The 5,466-nt window shown below is 44.1% G+C and overlaps 1 long non-coding RNA gene across 3 annotated transcripts in view; it reads left to right on the forward strand.

Annotated features, from left to right (window-relative positions):
- LOC102674791 overlaps positions 1–5,466 on the forward strand; it is a 91,962-nt gene that overhangs the window by 5,099 nt on the left and 81,397 nt on the right. For 2 of the 3 annotated variants that reach the window (XR_422126.2, XR_004150840.1), the window contains exon 2: positions 4,568–4,728. This is a non-coding gene — a long non-coding RNA (uncharacterized LOC102674791). Of the gene's footprint in view, positions 1–3,654; positions 4,383–4,567; positions 4,729–5,466 lie in introns of those variants that run through there. The other variant, XR_004150841.1, reaches the window with a different exon arrangement.

Consider the following 5,466-nt stretch of genomic DNA (forward strand, 5'->3'; position numbering starts at 1 on the left):
AGCAGCCCGGGCACCGCGCGCTGGGGGTTTAAATAAGAAGAAGAAGCGTTGCTGGAAGAAGAAGGGAGAAAAGGAGAAGAAACCGGTAAGACTAAGGCACCAAGGGTGAGCAGGCGAGCGAAGGCGGGAAGGAGAGAAAAGAAAGGGAGATAGAAGGGGGTCGGGGAATTATCAGGGCTCGCGCTCCTCGCGAAGGGTTGGGGGTACAGGCAATATGGCCGCTACTGATGAGTGATGCTCGTAACCCTTACTGCCATCCATCCCTGACAGATACGTCAGTCAGTCGGATCTCTTAACACACTTTGGAATTATGCCCACCACGACCCTTCTTTATCTCCATTGCTACCATTGTTCAAGGCTTCATAGTTTCGGTCGATGTTGCTTCGTATCGGTTGCTTTAATTAGATAGAGATCCTCTTCCTGCCCGGATCCTCCTTTCTCTTTTTTTCCTTTTTCCACTTGGACACGCGTCAATTATTGGTCTTGTTAATGGGATTATAGACTTCTTCTCGAGAAAAATTTTTTTCGGTCATTTTATTTCTATCCTTACGTTCGTCCAAGCATTTCTCGCGTATAAATCGCAATGTCAACAAAATACGTCGGGAGCAACAGTTCGATTTGAAAAAATTCTAACAAGTTGTTTCGCGATAATTCGAATTACCGGCATGTCTAATTTATCATCGAGCATAAATCTCGAGTCGGAGGAAAGGATCGAATCCGTTATATATAGTAGGACAGAGTCTTCTCGGTGAGAGCAAACTTTTGCCACTAAACTTGCCGGCTAATACATTCGTAATACGAACGGCTTGGCATAAAAAAAAAGAAGAAGAAGAAGAAGGAAGGGAGAAACAAACGTTGTAAATTCGAAACGAGTTTCGAACGAAACTTGGTCATTTCAACTGGAATGAAAATTACAAAGCGTTAACGTTTCGCGATCGAATCAAATTTGAAACGCATCACGCATCGGTATAGAATTATCGATACAATCTTCGTTTCCCGCAGACTAATCAAAACCCCCGTGTCCCGTGGGTAAAAGCATCTTTCCAACGGAAAATATGATTAGAACAGATCAAGGGTGTCCGTGGAAGTTATATAAGAGACAGATCGCCGCCCCGCCACCTTTAACGATCAAGATCCAAAGCGTATAGGTATACAAGCCAGCCCGACGAAAGGTATTAAGAAGGTACAGGCAAGCCCTAACCTAACTGCAGCAGCCCTGGACCGATCCCCCATCCTCCTTACTCCCCCCACACTCCGTGGCCGTCTTACTCCCTGGCCCCAAGTTAAGGGTGGTCTCTTTGTCTCGCCCCCTCACCCTCCCTCTTCCCCATCGTATGCGTGCTACACGGACGAAAGACACGCGTGTGCGTGAAACCTCGCAAGACGGACAACGGGGTTGTTGGGTGGATGGCTTGAAGGTGTAGGATGAGAAGAAGGCGGAGGTGGTTGAAACGGGGGATCGAGCAAGAGAGAGAGGGAGAGAAAGAAAGAGAGAGAGTGGCGCTAGAGGGAGGAAGAGGGGAGAGAGATAAGGAGAGAGAGAAGGACGGAAGGAGAGAAAGTGGAGGAGGGAGCGAGAGAAGAGCGAGGAGTGCAAACGGAGGGGAATGCAAATTAGAAACGCTTGGGCAGAAAGCAGGAGGAAGAGGGCCAGGGTAGCGTGGGAGGATAGAGAGAGGGTGGCTTTGACTGGAAGGGGGAGGGGGGTATATAAGAGGTGGTGACTGAGGGTGGTGGCCAAGGAACTTCACTTATGTAAACCGTGTAACGGTGTGCGCGCTCGCCTCCCGCGTGTGTTCACACCGCCACCTCTATGTGTGTGTACGCGTGTCCCCTATGCGTGTGTGTATATATCGATTGCTGGCCAACCCACCCCGCGGGGTACCCCTCCTCCTTACTACCTATAGTAATTATTGTGCTTCTCACATGTGTGTATTTGTCGTGAGATTTCGCGCAACGTGGTATGCGTGCGGGTGTGCTCGCACACACGTTCTCAAACCCCTTGTACGTGTATATCCAAGTTCCTTACATGCCTTGTCCGATGGGTCCCTATAGCGAGCTACGGCATTTAACGGGTGTCATCCTGTAAAGTGAACTTCCATTCGTTCACGAGCCCATGCGAGAATCTTATTATGAAACAGTTCTCTATCTCTACTTATTTCGTATAAATCAGAATTATAACTGGACTTACTTTGCAATATATGTACTTTTCCTCGAATTCGATAATAAGATCACGATAAATATCTTAATTTTCGTTTATCAATTATACATACGAAACACTTCGAGAGAATCTCTTTATCTCATAACGGAAACGAAAAGTTTCGAAATTTTTACTACATGCACGTCCGATATATAGAATGGTTTCACATGAATCCTCTTAAATCATTCGATCATGGAGCGGCGCACGCTTCAAACCGTTCCATTTACATAAGTCGGCACGCGAAGCTTTATTAGATCGAAACAAAATTTCGCGATTCCACACACGCGCGCGTGCGCACACACACATACATATACACAGATCTGTAACGTGAAGTCGCGTTCGAAACAACGGTGGTGCCACCTGGATAGATCGAGATCGACGCTCTTATTCGAAATAAATAAGGCGAGGTACGTGCGATAGTACGTAATTCCTTGGCCAGCATTTGGTTCTTGGCGCACACAGGGTCCGCTTGTCCGCGACACCGTAGGTGAAGCCACGTGCGGGTTCACACACAATTTCACCGAGTAGTGCACACACAACTAAACGGTTCGAAGTGCAAGAACATCCCGGCGGTGGTCCTCCACTCCCCCCGCAACCCACCCTCGACCACCGCCTCGTCCATCCTCTCCTCTAGGGCAGTCTTGGAAAGGACCTTCAAGGAAGAGGATGAGGAGAGAAGTGGTTAGGAACGGACGAGAAACGGACCGACGGACGCGGGACAGAGCACGTGGTATATAGCAACCCTATCTTGCGACACACAACCACAAGTCATCCCACCCCGCTCACGTACTTTGGCCGCATTCTCAGCCCTTACGGTTCACCCTTGACTCACCCCCTTTCGTCGTTTTACCTCCGTCTCCTTCTCTCGCCCGCTTCCTTCTCTCTCCCGTCTCTCCCGCTTCGGCTCGTCCTTCTTCGATCCTCTCTCTCTCTCTTTCTTCCTCGCCGCTTCATCGTGAAACCTCGGAGGCAATCAATCCTCCGTCTTACAACGTACTGACCACCTTCCGAGAAACTTGCACAGGCACTCGCGGCTAGATGGATTTGAGGAAAAAGTCGTGAATGGTTAATCGTCGGTTCTGCGGACAGCCCCGGTTGCACTGGATTTTGCTTTATTTCCCATTGTCCCGGGTACGGGAGTGATGAAACGGGAAGCTTGGAGGATAATTGTTCTACTTTCGGAATAGATTGTTGCGTTTTAACCGTTCTTGCGTGGAACGTTGTCATTCTGGACTCTTTGGCGCCATTTTTTCCATAGATACGAATTTCTTTGGCGCCATTTTTTCCATAGATATGAATTTCGAAAACTGAAATTATGGATAATACTAATAGAATATTTGTAAGGAATGATATGTTTTCTTCTAATTGTTAGTCGTTCGAAGGTAATCTATCTTCTTTTTCGCAAAATGTCAAGGAACTTTTAACTTCTTGAGTTAATTTAAAAAGGAAACAACGGGAATTTCAGTATGTACAACATAAAATCGCTTCTTACAAATTCTAACGTAATTGATTACTTCGTGTAAACATTTCGAACTTGTATCTGTAAGCAGAGCATATACCTGAATAACGTACGTAACTAGTTTATAAATTACTTTCTACATTTCGTAGAATTGTATTGATCACAATAGGGAAATGGAATAATCGTGCGAGTCGCTTTGGCTTTCACAGAGAAAGGTGAGGTAGTCCTCTTCTCACAAGAAGAGGAGATAAAGAATAGATATCGAAAAAAATCGTTCGGTTGGCTTTTCGGTGTAGAGCCACTCTTTAATCACGACTCCCGGGCAAATTATGGACAGTTAATTCGCTTGGCTTCTCCTCTCTTTTACGGTTATTCTATGCGGTCATTTCCATCTCCTCTCTCTGTAGCCAAAGGCGTTCCGCAGTCAAATCGAGAACCAATCAATACCGATAATTAATTAGAAAAATCAGAAAGAAAAAACTTGCGAGAAACTCAAGAGTTGGAGAACCGGTGGAAAAACTGCCTGAGGCTTTCGTTTGACTCCAAAGTCCCTTCACCCCCTTCATCATCGGTATCCTCTCTCTCCTCTCCGTTGAAACCACCACCACCACCCTCTCCGCCCCCCCTGCTCGAGACCCTAACGAAAGTCCTTGCTCAGTCGGCCTTCCTCGAGTCGGTGTTCCACTCTCTGTTCTTCCTCGTTTCACGGCCTCGTCTCTTAGGGTGCAGTACTCTTCTTCTCGTGTCTTCATGCTCCTTCACTATTGAATAAATTAACTTTTTTTTTTTTTTTTTTTTTAGTTTCCCGATATTCTTGTTCGACGCGGCCAATCTTTCACTTTATATATGTATGTATATATATATATATATTTCGTCCACTGGAATGAATGAATTTCTTTTTCTTTCAGACATTGCTGCTTCCTGGCCTTCGCGCCGCTCCTCGACTGCGCCCGTTCTATTCAACCGCGAAAATTCTGCAGGAATTTTAATAACTCGGATTCGTACTGATTAAAACGGAGGTCGCATCCGACATTTCACCGACCAGTCTCTGGTTACTAGTTGGCGGCGGGTAAGTCCAATATTTTGCCTCTGTGTATTTATTCCTTTTTAATCCGTATTCCTTTTCCTTTTGAGAGAGAGGAAGGGAGGGAAGATTGGGAAAAGATGGGAGAAAAGTGAAATACGTGGTTGAAATTTATTTAAGTTATGTAATTATTTATTAGTCTTTAGATTAATTAGTCTTTTCGTAAGTAGAGCCAGTCGTTGATTGTGCATTGGATCGTATGGAATCCTGTGCAATTTTGTTTGGTGAAATTAAAAATCAGTAACTGATCTTTGTGTTTGTAAGATGATTGTTTAAAAAGATTTAATATTTGTTTTTATAATTAAGTAGAATACAATCGAAGGGATTGAAAAAAAAAATAGGAGAATTTTAAAATATGTTGAGGAAATATTTAATATTTAACTTTTAAAAAGAAAATGGATGATAATAGTTATAGAATTAGTTAGGGATAACTTATTACGATTATTTGATTCTATTTTCTAATAATTGTAGTTTTTCTGTTAACGTATCGTTCAATTTCAAATTGTGTAATTGGAATGTTCATTAAATCGCAATTAAAAAAATACACACAATACATTTCTTTGTATATGGTTTTGTGAAACATGTTTAGACATAATGATTTTCTTATGTATGAAACGTTTATTCGGGAATACATTATGTAAAGAAGGTCAGAAACTTGAGTTTCAGATTTGCCAACCACTTTCTCTCTCTCTCTCTCTCTCTCTCTCTCTCTCTCTCTCTCTC

Source organism: Apis dorsata, unplaced genomic scaffold (assembly GCF_000469605.1).
Source record: "Apis dorsata unplaced genomic scaffold, Apis dorsata 1.3 scaffold_342, whole genome shotgun sequence".
Lineage (NCBI taxonomy): Eukaryota > Metazoa > Arthropoda > Insecta > Hymenoptera > Apidae > Apis > Apis dorsata.